General features: G+C 35.7%; 1 long non-coding RNA gene across 1 annotated transcript; it reads left to right on the top strand.

Moving 5' to 3' along the window:
- The first annotated feature begins 10,378 nt into the window (after nucleotides 1-10,378).
- LOC125699718 (uncharacterized) lies at nucleotides 10,379-15,875 on the top strand. Its single transcript, XR_007379666.1, has 4 exons — nucleotides 10,379-10,446; nucleotides 11,193-11,286; nucleotides 11,833-11,856; nucleotides 13,315-15,875. It is a non-coding gene; the product is annotated as an uncharacterized LOC125699718 (long non-coding RNA).
- The last annotated feature ends 1,914 nt before the right edge of the window (nucleotides 15,876-17,789 follow it).

Below are 17,789 nucleotides of genomic sequence, written 5' to 3'. Positions count from 1 at the left end.
ATTAAATTGTTACCCTGTTGTGTTAAGAAAAAATTTGTTGTTTCTTTTTTATGAATTACACTGTGCATTCAGTCCTTTTGGAATTGGTCATGGATTTGTGATGTAGTGAGTCCAGAATTTCAGTACTAAGAATTCTGCTCTCCTTTCCCTCCTGCTGTCATGACAATGGAACTGACAGATCTGGCCCTCCTGCATAAATCATAGCACGGCTCAGCTTGACTCTGTTCTGTTGACAGCTTTGAGCAGGTTTGTCTTTCAATGGAAGGATAGAGAATCCAGATTTGGAACTGAGTTATACAAAAAATGCTCATAAAATACTTGTGCCTCCTTTATGCAGAGTTAGAGAAATACAAAGGCATTTTAGAAGGGAGAAAACAAAACAATTGTACTGTCACAACGGGAAGTATTAAAACTGTATTAGGAGGGTGAATTGGCCATTGTGATCACTTCTTGTATGGTGTGAAAAGAGGAAGGAAATATAGTTTATTCTCCAGGAATGATAGAAAAGCTGTCTGGAAAAAAAATGTACTGGAACAGGAGTCCATGTTGTTAATCAAAGGGCTAAAGTTAATGGACACAGGTCTAAGGAGTAAAATGCTTTTAATACATTATGTATGTCAAGACTCTTTTAATTAAAAAAAAAAAAAAAAAAAAAAACAGGAATTTTTATTTTACTGATGTGACTTGTGAAGACTGACGGGATATTTGGTAGGCTCTGTAGGCCTGCTTTTTATGTCTGAATCTTTGTAGTTTTCCTATGGATGCTTTTTCTGTGCTTTAGTTTACCACAGTAGAAAGAGGATGGTACTAATACATCACTTAATTGCAGAGATGCTAAGAGAGTAGTTTGTGTACTGTGAGGTACTCAGTTTGTTGATAGGAGCTTTGTGCTGACATGACTGCTTGCAGGGCAGGAGAAATAATTGGTATCTCATCTGCAGCATAGTTGCTATTTTTGATATAAATAAGCTTGTCAAAAGAGATCATCACTGAACTATTTAATGAAAGAAGTTAGAGTCAGGACCCAAGATTTGATTGCACAACCCTGATGGCATGAATTAATATATTCTATGTTCATGCCAGCTTAATTCCATTAATGCCTCAAAAACCGAGGCAAAGAAAAAAAAAAAGAAAAAAGATGTACTTGCTAGTATGGGCGGCAGAAACATTTTCCCAAGAATAGACCAGGAGATGGTATTCACAGGAAAGAAACAGAGTGGTGGAATCCCCCAGGACAAAAAACTTATGGTGCTGAGACCTTGACTGAGACCCAGTCAAGACCAATGGTCACAGGTCTCAGATCTTTTTGCACTCGCTGCTAAAATTACAAGAGATTTTCAGGGATTTTATTTTTGTTTTTATTTTTTTTCCTGAGTACACAATCATTTAAGATGCTTGCATTTCATATCCTAGTTGCTTAGTAGTGTTTCAATATTCTCATACAAGATATGATCTGGAAATTAATTACAGCTGATAGAAAAAATCACTGGCTTCAGTTATATATTGGTTAAAAGTATTGGTAGAATTTACATTGAATAACCTGTAAGTCGAGATTTAACTGAGTACAGAATCTTGGTCATTTTCTTTGTTACTAGAAATGACATAGCTTTGCTTTGTTCCTGACCTCCAGAAGCTTCCTCATCTCATTTAGATTGGTGACCTGCTTTAACAATAATCTTTAACTATCTTCATACAAAGCTTTTGTGTTTTGAGGTTCTTAGATGAAAGTTACTGTATAAATGCTCTTTGCAGTTAAGTGCTTTCAGCAGGATCAGTTAGAAGTTCACAGTTATATTTGTCTATAATGTTACCATGCACATACTTTTTTTTTCTTCTTTCTTTCCTTTCACAGTAGGAACATGTATATTTCCAATACACCCATTTATAATGAACTACAGGTGTTGTGGGTGTTTCTAGGCTTATGCTTGCCAAGAGGAAAGTACATAAACCAATACTTGAGAGCAGGGACAGCCATTTTTGCCATTCGCAGAGAGCAGAGCCTTGGCTCACATATTAAATTCTGGCAAACTTTACTCTGTAAAGTGCAAATGGGATTTTAGTCATTGTTTAGTCTCCAAATAAATATATGTGCCTGTCCAAATGTATTGTTAAATTCTTCAGAGGGAAAGAGCTTAGATTGGGATACTTGCCATTTTTCTCTAATTAGGAAACAAACAGAATGAACAGGGATCTGTATAATTAAAACCTTTGTTTATCCAAAAGAAATTTAAAAAATAAACTATGATTAATATACATGTATTTTGGAGTTCTGTCTAGATTTGGAGGTTTTTATTCTCTCAAACTAAAACATGAATTTTTCAGTGTTAGATGTTGAAATTTAATCAGTTACTGATAATTGCTGCCCAGTGTTTGTCTTCTAACTGATCAGCCTCAGCCTCTGTTAAACACTAGATAATTTTTATTACTTAGGGGTCCTTATGGGATATGAGGCCTCAAATATTGTTTTAGAACCTAAAGTTATGCAGTGTATTAAATCATTCTACCTGTTTCTTCTTTGGAAAAGAATTATTTGAAATTTCAATTGAAGAATTTCTTCATAAATATTTTATATTGCTGATCTACGGAAGTCTCATCGTAGATTTTAAGGTTTTAAGTTGGGTCTGGCATCCTACAAGTGACCTGTTTAGACGACTGTGTGAAATGTTTGAGAGATTTTAATACTTTCACTAATTGGAAAGAATTAGGACAAGAGGAGGTCAAAGGCACATCCATTGAAAATTAAATTATTTCTTCCACTAAAACATTCACCTTGTGTGTAGAGATAACGTCTACTAATCAAATATATATATACATTATTTTACTGTTGAAGAGATGTGTATCAAGGTTTAATATGAATAGGCTTTTATTTTAAGTGCATGAAATCAAATTGTCTTTTTTGAGATAGGTTATAAACCTTCCCTCTGCCACTTCTGCATTACATCTGTTTCTGTCCAAACTGAGAATTAGGAATGCAAGACTACATAAATTTTTAGCAAGAAGATGGTTTAAAGAAGTAGCAAAGTGTGCTTGCTTGTTGTTAATCGTTAATGACTCACTGCTGCTCTTTGAAACAATTTTTCTAGGCCAAAAATTAATCTGTCAATTAGCTTTCCCTTAATTTATAATGATAAGTCTGATTCAGAATATCCTGTTGAATCTGACTGTTCTTTAGGTCATCAACTTTGTCATTTTTTTCTGCATTTAAGGTTACCTTGAGGATTAGTTCAGCAACAGGGCAAGTCTTGGCAGACTTTTAATGAAATTGTTTTAAAAAAATTATTGGGACTGGCCTTGACTTCAATTAGAGTAGCTCTGCTCATTCTAAAGGCTCTAACATTCTCTACTCTCTATGCATGTACTCATGAATGACAACTGTTTAGAGGATTATTCATTCTCTTAATGCTTGGTCCAAAGCTAATTGAGGTCAATGTAGAATCTCCCGTTACCTTGATTGAAGCTTGGATCAATTTTAAGTAGTTGTCAAATTTATGAAACACTACATGGATATAGAACACTTTTGCAATGCTCAATTAAAATATATTATGTCAGTCAATGTATCTTATGGGGAAAAAAAACGCAAACAACCTTATATGTGAATTGAGTAATTTTGGAAGCATATAGGAATCTCAATGTTTTATGTTTCCCTTACGATCAATTCATTATTTAGTTTTGTCCTTTTGAAATCTGATTTGGAATAGTTTCAGCAGATTGTTTCTTTTTTCCTAGTTTAGTTTACTCAGATTTCTACTGATTGATGGATAATTTACCCTGGAATTTTTGATGGACATTTGACAGAACTGTTTAGTATTCTGCAGAAACTTCTCTACCATGTATAATACAAATGCACCAGCATTCATTCTTTGATATAAAATCCTCCTTATGAGGCAGTTCCAGTGAATCAAGCATTCTGACGTTTTCATGGTCCCAGAGGATAACACTGGGGAGTACAATTTTCTTATTTCTTGTCTTTTCTGAAATGCCACTGCAGATTCTACCTATGTTGCATAATACCTTTATTAAAACGTGGTTACAGGACCAGTTATTTGTCTAAGTATATTGAAATATCTATTTCTTTTTAAACTTTTGAAATAGTTTTCTATGCATTAAAGCACTATATACTATTTTACAACTAGTACATTGCTAGAAAAAAAGAATGTTGTATTTTGAAAGATAAATTAAATGGCTTTTATTAGAATTCCATGATATTTTTCTTATTCTGACAGACCAGTGGTAAATAGCTGGATGAATCACTGAGTACTCTTGCAATGTTGTGAGGTGCTGGTCTGCAAGAATTCCATTTAAAATGTTTGGGGAATTAAATGTATATTTCCTTATATAGAGAGGAAAAGAAACCCAATAACTGAACAAAAACAATAGATTTCAGCATCACAACCTCCCACAAGAATAACAGCATTTCAGAAACTTGGCACATAGCTAGAAAAGTATAAGTTTCTTATTTATAATTGGTTTATTTTAATGAGAAATTACCCTGATATATGGACTGCAGAGAAATTTTGGATGCTTTTAGCAATTGTGTACATGTAATACTTTGGAATATTTTATTATTCTTAAAGTCTAGTTTTAGTGGAGAAAATCTCTCCCAACTTGTAAATGTAAATAACTCCTGCACAGAATTGTCAGTATTTTCACATAACAATTAATAATGATAATAATAATGTAGATTGGAATTATTCTGCATATTTATCCATACGGCTTTTTTCAGCTTGAGGTTGACTATTTTGCATTAACTGCACTCTCTTTTCAAATCAGGCACACAAATAGTCTGAGTACGTCTAGGTAAATGTCAAACTTCCAGAACCTTGTTATATTTGTACTAGAAAGAACTGATAGACACAGAAGCAATACATGCCCTTGATGCTTCAAAGGTACTAGAAAAATTATAACATTACGTATCGACACATGGAAAAGCACAAGTGTGTGATAATCTTATTTCCTTTCTTTTAAATCCCCTATGTCTTATAATGAACTTAAACTGGCATTAAGAGAAAACTCTGCAGGCTTATTACTTTACTTTTAAGTTCTCACAATGCAGATACCTTTAAGATATCTGATTTTTCCAAAAAGATTGCCACTTGATTTGCACTGATTTTTGAAAAGCCTGCATTAGCTTTCTTAAATACTTGATCTTTGTAGGTTCTTTTTGTTCAAAAAGATGCATAACCAGCAAGTTACTATCTCAGGAGAGGTTTTCCATTACAATATTATAAGATATTTGTTATTCTCAGTTTGAATATTTCTCTACCCTTATCTGCTCTTTCCTAGGCTTTTCCATGAGCCCGTGTCTTGTATTAACGCAGTCTTAACCAACATTTTGAGCAGCCTTACTTTCTTCCAGTGAAGCATTACATAATGGATAGGTAAATCTGATTTGCTTATTAACCTCAGTTCTTGGAAAGGATGGACCATATTGGCCAGTGTTTGCAACTGTGTCTAATGCTGCTGTTTTCTCTCAGTATACTGCCTCTTGTTGTTTGTTGACTACAAAATGTGTTTGGATCTGACATGGGACATCTTCAATTTATGGCAGCAAGCTGATTAAAGATAGGCTATAATCCATGCTTTTTTGTGTGTGTTTATAAAATTAAAAGCAAATCATCATTTTGAACATATTGCAGTTCCTGCTGTTTTAAGAGTGTGTTTTAACAGTTTTATGCAACTCCATTTAGCACAGACTTAAAGCTGAAAACAATTTATTCATTAACATGTTGAACTTTGAAGACATTTTTTGTATTTCTCTGGAGAATGCATTCTATATAAGAACCTATGACAGCACAAGAGTAAGATTAAATAAAACAATTACAAATTGTTCCTATTCAGGAGGAACAAGTTCAGTGCTGCCTTTTAGGGAAAATAAAATAGACAGGAAAAGACATGAAAATTTTTTTGAAAACTGAAAATAACACTTTTTGGTGTTTGCAGTTCCCTTCAGGAGCAAGGGTTTTTTTCTCTTAAACTCATTTTCATGTTTGAATACAATAGCCTGAAACTCATACTGTAAGACAGTTTAATAAGTTCAAGGTGGTTCAGAACACTATTAAAAATTGAGTTATGTTAACAGAAAAGTATTGATTATCTGCTCTGCAGGAAAATTCCTTTATATGTAAACCAGTGTGTCTAAACAGTTTTTCGGACCTATTAGCTGCTTTCTGTTACCAGTTTCAGAAATGGATCGTAACTGAAGAAAGCTTCAAAAAACCAAAGCCAATAACTTATAAAAGAAAATGTTTTGTGTGCCTTATGGGTGAAATTGCATGATGTCTACTTCTATTGTCTCGATGGTATAAAAGAGAATCTAGGAGTAGAAATTTTGAACTTGAAAGCCTACCTTTTAATTCTCAGCTATTTCAGTGGTCCTGTGATTGTGTACGTGATAGGTAGGTAGAATGCTTACACTGTCAGTCAAGTGTGAACTCAATGTAGAATAGTTCAGCTGGAATAGACTTGCGAGGATCATCAAGTCCGACTGCCTTACCACTCCAGAGATAACCAGAATTTAGAGTATATGATCGAGGATATTATCCAAATGCCTCTTAAACACTGTCGGGCTTGGGGCCTCTCTAGGAAGACCATTCTGGTGTAGGAGTGCCTTCACAGTGAATAATTTTTTCCTAATGTCTAGTCTTAACCTCCCCTGGTGCAGGTTTGTGGTTCCCATATGTCCTGCCATCAATCACCAGAATGAAGGAGTGGGACCTCCCCCTCCACTTCTCCTCCTCAGGATGTTGCAGATAGCAATGAAGTTGCCTCTTGGCATTCTTCTTTTAAAACCAGACAACCCAAGCATCCTTAGCCTTTCCTCATAAAACATACCTTCCAGCCCTTCTACTATCTTTTTTGCCCTCCTCTGGACCCAAACTTTCCTAAGCCCAACCTGCTTACTATAAAGTTTTTGAAATGACATTTTTGTGCCACTTGTGTTCACAGAGTTAACATCAGCTCTCACAAACTGTATACTTAGTCAGCAGGGTATCAAGATAGAATAGTGAGTCAGAATGTATGTTATAATGAAGAGCCAGTTGCAGATGCATGCCACATATGCATGCCATTTCTTCCATAAGCTGTGAAGAAAGGACTGGCTGAGAGGAAATACAACCCACAGTTGTCTGTGGGTTGTAAGCTGGATATGGAAAGGTATTCACTAGTCTGGTCTCGATTTGAACTGATAGGAAGGGAATATGCATAAAAAGCACTGTTGGAAAAAGAGCCTGATCCAAACGTGCATATGAAATATGGATAGGAAGATGGATTTTGTGATTATTTATGAACTGAAAAGAGGACATTTTAGAATCAGAGTTTGAGGGTAAGATTTAGATAAGGAAAGGGTACTAATGTCATTCATAGGGCCCAATGCATGGGATGAATTGTATGTAGTCCAGTGCTGTAAGCAAAGAAATTGTAACTGAGCCATTCAACTCTAAATATTTCGGAGATACAGGAAACGAAAGGAAGTATTAAAGAAACTATGAAAATATTCCATTTTGAATGACCATCCATTCTGAAAAATTATTTCTGAAGTTAATCTGCATCCTTTTGCTCTTACTGTGTTTTTAGGCACTTCAGACTGTAAATTGTGTTGTGGACAGCTGCAGGTTATCCATGTTCATCTGAAGCATTTTACTGTAAGAAAAAGTAATCTCTTCAGTAAGATTTGCAAAATGGAGCATATCCTATAAAAAGCCAATGCTATGTATTCTGAAATACAGTAGTATCACATCTGTTTTTCATCTGTGAAGTTAAAGAGCCTTATTTTTTGCCTTTGTCCTTCACTCTGTAACTTTGTTCTGAAGATCCAACAGAAATACTAATATTCTCTGGCAGAATAAGCAGGTCACAACTCAAATGAGCTCTGAATACTGTTCCCAAGGGAACGAAGAACCATGTCACACTTGCTTGATTTCAACATAAATATATTCAGAAATTCTGTAAGTGAGGATATACATTGGAAGTTATATTCTTAATGTAGTCAAATATGGTGAAATATTTTATTATATGACAACTGAGTTTGAAATGCGTGCTTGAAACGGGTAATAATATTTTTCCTTCCCATGATTTATTTAATAGGGGCATGGGAGAGTGTAGAAGTAAAGAATTATTTTCAAACTATATAATACCATTAATATTTAACATAGAATACTGTATGAAAATAACAATTAAGTATAAATTTTAAGTACAAGCTCAGGTGAACAGACAGTTTCTAAAATATGGTTATGTTCTACAAAGAAGTGTCTGTACATAGGTTGCTCTGAAAATAATGCCTCCTATTTATTTCCATGGAAGCTACAACAGATACAAAGAGCACAATGATGCTATTTGACAGAGCAAATTCTCAGCTACAAAAATGCTACTTTCTCAACACAGTCATCTGTATTAGCTGTGCTTCTTTGCCAGCAATGAACAAGAGCTTGCAGGTTGTAAATGTACTTTTTTTTTTTTTTTTTCTGCTTCTGTGTGAGCATTTGTGGGACCTAACTAGCACAAACTTTGCAATACTCCAATGTTGCTACCATCATTTCCAACAACACACTGAAGCTGATATTCAGCTCCAGACACAGTTTCCTGGCATACTCAACTTTCACGTGGATGAGACATTCAAGATGCTCTTCATTTCATGGTGTGACAACTGTGCATGGCTGCCCAAAACATGGTTTGTCTTTCATATTGCTGTTGCCACTGCTGAACTCACCACCCACTGCCCCACTGTGCCAACATCTACTGTTTGGTCCTCATAAACATTCATCAGATGTTGGCAGACATCAGTGGGTGTCATTTTTATTGCATGGAGGAATTCAATCCCACACCTCTGTGTCATTCACACAAATGAATGTCAGATTGCCCCTCTGCTGCCTTCTGTCACACAATAACAAAATATAATGGAATTCTAGTGGGAAGGTTCTACTGCTATACCTCCAACATCTGCCTCTGATGTCATGGGCCAACATAATAAAATAGGAGGCATTACTGTCAGAGCAGCTCTCATAGAAGAGAATTTATGTATGTAAGCAGAAAAGAATATTCTGCAACTGAGTTAAGTGGAAGCTAGTGAGACATGGAGAGCCACCTCAGATACAGGCCTTGAACTTCAGCCCAAGGAGAGGAGCCTGCACTGAAGCAGGAGGTCTGAAAGAGCTGCCACCAGCAGAGACCCTTACTGGGGCAGTTTGTGAAGAATGGGTCTTGTGGTATAGACCCACGTTGGAGCAGTACTTGAAGAACTGTAGTTTGTTGGAAGATCACATATAATCAGTTCAGGAAAGTTGGCACCCCATGAGAGGGTCCCCATGCTGGAGCAAGGGAAGAGAGGTACCATGACAGAATGGTAGAGATGGAGTACTATGAACTGATACAGCTCCTTAGTCTGTTAATAGTAGGCAATATGTTATATTTATCTCCCTATGTTGAGTTTGTTATGCCTGGGTTGGTAACTGATGAATGATCTCCTTGTCCTTATTTCAGCCCTTGAGCCCTTTTTGCATTGTATTTTCTCCTCTTTTAGGGATGGGGAGTAAGAGAGTGGTTGTGGTACGGTTCAGTTGCCAGTCTGGGTGAAACTACCACACGTTTACAAGAAAACGTTATGCATATTGTTGCTCAGAATGACAATATATTTTTTTTCTGACTGAGTTGGCTGCATTAGAGCTTCAGAGAGCTAAGCTGCTGCTGTGGAGGGGAAGGTCAACATGTAGGAGAGAAGCCTACATCCGCAGTGATGGGATGGCTGCTTCTCTGAGGAGCAGTGGCTGTGCACAAACCCCGTTTGTGCTGCTAGCAGTAAGAAGTCAGTTTGGGTGTCTGTGCCCATCTCGTCCCTTCCTGTAAGAGGAACTGCTCTTTTCTAGCTAAGGTTTTGTTTCTTATTTCTGGAACAACAAAGCTCAGTTTTGCCAGTGTATTAATAAGACTTTAACCAGCAGGAGTATCTGCATAGTCAAGAGGATGTTTGTTACAGAATTAAATCTGGTTTATCTTTAGTTTAACTTAATGTACTCAAGAATCAACATCTAGTGTCTATGAAAGTGTTCATTACTGGAGTATATACAAACCTTTCTCAATTAAGCAACAATTACAGTCTCTCCCTTTCTCTGTCTCTCTCTTGTAAGTAACAACTGCAACTTTTGCATTTTATTTACATCAATGAAAAAGTCTCCTAATCTCAAAATGCATTTTGAATTAGATCATTGTATGGGAACTTTCGAGTCACAGCCTGAACCACTGATTGATCACCTGGGGAAAGGACTGGTCAGCCCTGGAAGCACAGGTGAAGGCAATTCAGCTGTGTGACCAGAAGAGTGCTGGTCTGCTGCATCTGGCTGCACCTCTCTTAGACCCCATTTAAGGGCTGACTGCCACTAGGGAAGGACTTCTGGTTGGAGATTCCTTTCTTGGGGAGTTTTTTTTTTTCCTGCAAGCCTGGATGTTCAGATATGGGTGAGCATTCTTTTTCTATTTGTCTCTTTTGTTATTCCACCACGCTGATCCTTCCAACTGTAATAATTGTGCTGTCAACAGAAAATAGTTATCCATAGTAGTAGCGTGTTCATCATGTCCTCAGATATATGCAGTTTTCCTAGGTAATTGTGAAAAAGGAGATGTTTCCTTTGTTTTGGAAAATTTCTGGAGGTCTACTTAGGAAACTTGAAAAAATGAAAGTGATTCCCTTGCTAAATTAGGGAAATTGAAAGATTCATGACGTGGAATTTAGTACACGTGAAAAATATTTCAGTTACAAAGCTATTGGACAGCATGGGCTCTCAGAAATATAGACTGTGAACTGAAGAATCGTGTAAATACTGCCTGCCCAAAATGATGGCATAAACAGGAGGATCTGACTTTAGTTTATTCCTAGTGCCTTACTACTTTTTGATTAAATCTGCTACCATTACTTTCTATATTCATTGGTTGAAGGTGCTTAGCATTTTTCCTGCTGAAGTTTCATCTTAGAGTACAAGCTTTGTAAAAGGGAATTCCATTTCTTGATATGCCAAATCCAGGTTGTTATAACAACTCCATACTTTCTTATTTTCAGTTCTTTAGTTCTAGACATATCTTTTTTGTTTTGGGTTGGAGGTGGTAGTGGGGTTTTTGGATTTATTTTACATTTGTTTATTTTCTACAGCAAAATAAGAGATCAATTCTTGGATTGTTTAGAAAACATGTCATTTAATGCTTTCCAGAAGTATTTGAACACGGAAAGAAAGATGCCTTTACTGTCCTTTTTGAAGATGTCCAGCAAACTTTTGTAGTAATTGAAGGAAGAGATGTACTTCGGTGTGTACTTTTATTTTACTGTCACTGAAATCGGTGTTATCTTTTATGGGAATATCCCTTAACCATGAAGGAAGAATAAGAGTGTGTGGTACAGGGAGCTTTACAGGTGATTTGATTTAACGTTGATTTTGTCTGCATTACGAAAGTGTGCATGCCAATTCATGAACACTGGATGGAACCAGTGCAAAAATCTTAATTTTTTTTTTTTTTTTTTTTTTTGGCCACCTTGACCTAAAGATCACATTTGCCATCTCCACTGTGTTTTTCGACCATAAATAAGGCATTATTTTATTCCTGATTACTGCCTGTGCCTACAGAATGCTTTTGTTAGGAATGAAGCTAAGTTATACAGCAGGTCCACAGTCTCCTATTTGAGATTCTGTGCATATACAGTTATCTTCAACTAGCGTTTGATCAATTGTGCCAGGGATACTTTCCAAGTGGGCCGTTATTTCCCTTCTTTTTAGAAGAGTTTACAATGCAGTTTGAGATGACTTCTGGAGGGGGGAAGGTTGTTGGTTTTATTTATTTATTTTTTTTCCCTAGGCTCCTTTGAATGGATTTTCAACTGTGAGTAGAGAATACATGTAAAATGTACAGAATTATGAAGGGTTGAATAAGTACTATATAGCGCACATTTAATTTTGATCTAATGAGAATTAAGATACTAAAGAAAGTGATTAGGGTTTCTTGCTTGTGAACTTGCTTCTAACTTGATGACAAGGTGCAGAATACTGTTTTTTAAATAGAAACAATTATAAATATATTCAAAGGGTTGTGTGTGGTTTTTTTTTTTTTTCTTTTTTTTAGAAAGAGGGAAAATTCTTCTTTTTCTTGAACCTGTGAAGTAATTCACACCAATGTAAAAGCTACAGAAATCCTAGAATAATTTAAATTTTAGCTAGCGTTCTGGACGTGCTACAGAATAGACAACAGAAAATTTGATTTTGAAAGGAAAGTCTTTATTACATTTTTAAAAGGAAGTCAAATTAATACTGCTTGTAAACCAAAAATAAAGTGATAAGGTGCAGTAAAACACAGATGACTGAAGTGAATTTTCTTGCTGTTACCTCTGCAAGTCAAAAAAATGGCTCATAAGTAATTCATAAATGTTAGTGCCGTGTGTTCTAAAGATTAGTGTAGAAATGTCATAGTTGAAATGGGATTCTTTGAACTTCAAGGGGAGAGGGGAAAGTGGTTAATAGGGTGTGGAACGCTTCTTTAAGAAACAAAGTACAGAAGATGAAAAAATGAAGAATCGGGTAAGAATGATGTATAAAAGTATGTGCAGGTAACAATAACAGTGGAGATATACTCAGGGCAATATTGTGAGGAGTGCAGAGCACTATTGTGCAGAGTGCTTTGGGTTGCACCAGGTAGGAGTAAACAGTATGAGGCTGCCTTAAACATGGAACTTCAGTGCTGTGTTATATTTCTTGGGGTTTCATCCTAGCTTTTTAGAAGAACAGAATATTGAGTTAATTGAAAAAGAATGCAAAGTAAATGTTTCTGGACATTAAAAAAAAAAAAAAAAAAAAAAAGACTGTAAAACCTGATCCAACTACAATCTCCAGATCTTGAAAACAGAGAACAAAGAAAGAGCCCTGTAGAATTTTCCCACTGGTGTTGAGAGAAGCAAACATGGACTTTTTTTGAATGTAGTATTGCAAATGACAAAAACCGTGCTGGAGAAGTGGGGGATGGGGAGTACCTGGGAAGCTTAAGATACAGAATGTCCTTCTATATGTGCAGTTAAGAAATACTAGAGATTAATGTGATTATTTGACTGAAGATGGAAGAAGAAGAAGAAGAAAAACAACAAAAAAAAAAAACACATTCACTTGCTGCATTAGTGCTCTGGGCTCCAACTAGTGCTTTGGGCTCCAAGTGCTTTTTCATTATGGATACTCTTTGGTGCCTTTTACTAAAACATTCTTTTTCATAATTTACTTGCCTGTTTAAAGCAATGAAATGCTTTACTTTCCACATCTCCTTCTGCTCTATTCTATCTTGTTATTCCTGTGCCAGGCAGGAGACAGGAGAGGCTGTTGCTGCTGAACAATGCTGCTGTTTGGAACCTCATAGCTGTTCATCTACAGTGCCTCGTCTGCTTTAGATGCTCTCAAACACACTGAGCAATGGTTCTCAACAGGGAATAACCTGAGATTAAAGGAGAAGGGATCATGTTCTGTGGGGGGAACAACCACAGGAATTACGTGTGTTTGCAGAACACGCAGTGGTTCAAGCTTTGGATACTTGAGTCACTTCAGAGCACAGCATGACTTTCATTCACACTGTTATCTCATGTTTCAATTCTCTGTGTCAGGAGGACAGAACATATTGGTAAACAGAGCATCTTGTTTTCTACAGTGGAAAAGATAAATCTGTAGTGTTGTAACACAGACAGCTAAAGCTTGCTTGGCATCGATAATCCCGAACAATATCTGTCAACCAGAAATCACGCACAAAAGAAGTCTGCTACCTGCAATTGGAAGACGTAGTCAGTGATGCCCTGTCCCAGCACTGAGCCACAAATGGAAATGGAGCACAGTCTACAGAATGGTACGGGCTGAGATAAGTGAGGTGGTGTTGTAATAAACACATACTTGGACAAAATTGCTGTTAGAGTTTGCATTTTTTTAAAGACCAATTCAGTTCCTGCCACCGATGAAAATGTGAAAAGCTAGCCTTAGCTGGGCTTTCTGTAATTGCTTGGTAACCTTCTGGGTTATTGTAGGGATTGGGATTGCAGTTTCTTTTGTAGCAGTATCATCCCTCCTCTCTCTCCCCATTTTATGATGCAAGTATCTTTGCTCCTTTACGTTATTGCTTTTATGTGCATACAAAGAACCAATTCCTCAGAGTAGTAAATAAAAACCTGCAGGGAAGATATTCACTTTTATTTACTTACTTACTTGGTTTGACATTTTCATGTGAATAAACTACTGTACCAGCACTGAGTTGATCTCATGCAAGTTTACAAAGGAAAAAAATTAATTTGATTGACATGATGAAGAAGTGAAAGAAAATAATGGAAGCCAACCTACAGGGGAAAGGATTTAGCTTTTTTTTTTTATTCATTCTAAAAATCGTATATACTGGTGAGTTCAAAGAAAATTAAGTTGCAGTTAGCAGTATTAGTTGCTAATGAAATACATTATTTCCTGATTTATCAGATTATTTTGTTACCCTTTATAAGGTGACATGAAGAAAATGTGAGCGTACAAATTATTTTTTTCTTTTTATGGTGGAGTGATTCTTGTTATTCTTGCTGTTTCTAGACGCTGGGAAGAGTTATCAGTCTTGAATTTGCCTCAGATCACAAGACCAAGTCACCAAGTGTTCTGTCTTTGTATACTTGATAGGAGAGTAAATCATATCCAGTGAATTAATTGTAAAGGGTACATTAATTGTCATGTAAGTGTGGTTAAATTGTATTAATTCAATTTCCAAAACCTATCTCCTACTAAATCTGTTCTGGATTTGTGCATTCTTCCTGCCTCTGTGGTGTCTTCCCTCTAATTCCTTCAAAGTCAGTTCTGCTACAAATATTTATGCATCACAGAGAAAACCAAGGTTACTTTATAGAGCAATATCTAAGACTCATTTGTATCCTTTGGATCTCCACAACAGGAGTATAAGGTTTTGATGCAATAAATTTTTATATTTAGTAAGTATTTGGCACAACTCTGGAGATGATTTTTATAAGAGCTTTGGGGATAAAAATATGAATAATCCAAATTATTAATTGAAATATTACTTTCTGTAGAATATATGGTTCAAGTTCTCTGTGCGCTGTGGTGAGATATCTTTTTACTTGGGCTTAGGCTGTCCTAACAGTATGAGTGCATGACACTGTGTGTTAGTTTTGCACGAGGAAGTTAATGCGAAGAAAGGAATGCCAGAACATGCAACAGCTCAGTACTGCTTAGAAAACCATCTAGTCTTAGAATAATATAGGCTGCAACATTTAGATACCACTTGAAGCTTTCAAGGGTTCAGAGTGTTAATTTCAATTGCTTACTGAGTGAATAAAATTATACTGTAAAATAAAATAGGAATTTCTTCTGAAGTATTAAGATGCATTGTATTTCAGATGTGTACTGCATAATTAATCTTATGCTGGAACTTTGAAAATATTTTTGAATTAATAAATCTGAACGTTCGCTCAGTTGGAGCGACTACAAATATTACAAATTTATAGACTTTTCTATCGACGATTACAAATATATCGACTACAAATGCTCCTTGCCAGAGTGTAACGTTAGTTGGCTTATTATAGATCAAAGTAGACAATAAAGCATATTCAGACCTTCCTGAATTTCAGAAATGCTGAGTTATGTGGCAGTTAGGTCCATCTCTACTCTCTATATACTCTAGTATATCAGGTTGGCACTGGCCTGGAAATAACTTGTTTCATTACGACACATTTACAGAGAATAGTAATAATATTCATAAAAACAATCAATAAAGAAATCAACCTAATTTCTCTGTAGAAGAAAATTCCTAATTAAGCTGTATGTGTTTGGGGAACTCGAATTTGGCTGTGACTCTCAGAATTATGGTACTGGATGCTGACTGAGACAGTTCTGAACAGTTTTGGTTTAAATGTCCAAATTTCTGTTATCAGTAGCTGTAACCAGAGGGGAGAGCTTATCAAAAACAGGAGCATCTTGATTTAACAAAGTGGAGAATCGTTTTTTTTTTTTTTTTTTCTTGAAAACTGCTGAACACCTCCAAGAAAACTGCGCACTTGTGGACAAATCATTTGAGCTCTGATGGAAAGATTCCCGAACATGGGTAGTTTTATTGTTATTACTTTTATTAACACCAAGAATGTCTTTAAAACCAAATCCTTTCACAGCAATATCACATAGATGGGAGTGGAGGTCATGAGCTCATCCAGCCTTTATGGATAACTTATAATTGTTAAAACCTTATAATGGCTTCTGCAATGGAATTTAATATACATGCCTTAAAAAAAAAAAAAAAAGACCTGCTGTGAAGCCCTGCAGAGCTGAGTGAATGGGGAGCACAAGAGGAGTCATCTTTTTGTGCAGTTTTTATTGACTCTCCAAGATCGTGTAAGTAATAATAAGAAATGTTTTTGTAAAAATGGAAAGATCCTGAAAGAAAAGGTGACTGCAGCTGGTTCTGGAATTTGCTCATTTCAGCGCTGTTAATATTGAACACCTGCAAATAAATAGAACTGTTTTTTTTTAAAAAAAAATCTGATCAGAATTCAACATTATTCCCAATCCAGCTGCAATATATGTGATCTATGTATAAGTGTGATTTGTCTATTATTTAAATTTATATTGTAAAATGCACAAAAAAAAAAAAAAGAAATTGAAATTAACTTTCACAATCTTTTCTACTTGATTGGAGTATCTTCTTTGAATTTCAGAAGGTCTCCTCAAGAACAAAATATTCCATCTGGAAACACAGGGTTTGTGACAATGTGCTAACCCTGAATATATTAGAAATTTTACCCAGCAGGTTTAAGTGGTGGCAGAAAGATGGCTCTATTATGCTGTTTGTCATATGTCAACTACTTCTGAAAGAAAGAGGTATTTCAGTTTTTAGATCCCTGTCTCCTTGGAATCTCTGTTGGAACTTCTGACAAAGGTTTTACAATTTATGTGTTCTTGTTCTTTACCTGGTTGTCTTGTGTGAGCGTATGTGTTTTTTCATCTAGAGCCTAACAATTTCAGAGTTGTTGTCTAAACGCTTGTTTTGATATGATTACAACTGCTTTTGTTTTGCCATTTCACATTCATCTGCAAAAATATCTAAAACATGACCTTCTATTTGTGTAAACTTAGTAATTCAGAGTATCACCTTGATAGACAGCTACTGAACCCATTTTCCTTTTCTAGCTGTGAATTGTGTTTTCCAAAACATCCTTGTTTAGTCATTGGTGGTTTTTCTAATAGGAACTTAGTGATTATTGATCATACGTTTGTACTTTAGTCCTACATTTTTCAGCATTCATTTTATTAGTCCTTCTAATGACTGTTCTGCCTTAGTAAATCAATCTGATGGATTCTTTTTCTCTGCAATTGCTTAATAGTCTGAAATGATACATTTGTTCTAATTGTTTTAATCCCTTGATTAGTCTTCATATTTTTGTGTTATAATATCTCACTTTTGAACTCCATTTTTGCTTTTCCTTATCCTCTTTTTCCTTGCATTCATTTCTAGTCTTCATCTCAGTACATATGATTTTTGTTTTTCTCAAAATTTGTCATTTTAAGGATGAATCTTTTTTGCCCTGCCTTCTTTGGCTTTTATTTGTCATAATATTGTCAAGCTATTGTTGCTGATGTTTCCGAACTTACATTTGAACAGGTTTTTTTTCAATGCTATGCATGTGGATCAGTTTGTAAGTATTCACAAATCATCACCATTGAGATGCATGCATGCCTCCACAGTCTAGGAAAATATGTCAGCTGAAACATTAACAATATGTTTAATCAGCAGTAGGGCCTGAGCTCATCTGA

The sequence above is a fragment of the Lagopus muta genome, chromosome 13, assembly GCF_023343835.1.
Source record: "Lagopus muta isolate bLagMut1 chromosome 13, bLagMut1 primary, whole genome shotgun sequence".
NCBI lineage: Eukaryota > Metazoa > Chordata > Aves > Galliformes > Phasianidae > Lagopus > Lagopus muta.
The sequence above is the reverse complement of the archived record's forward strand: the minus strand, read 5'-3'. Positions and strand labels throughout refer to the sequence as shown.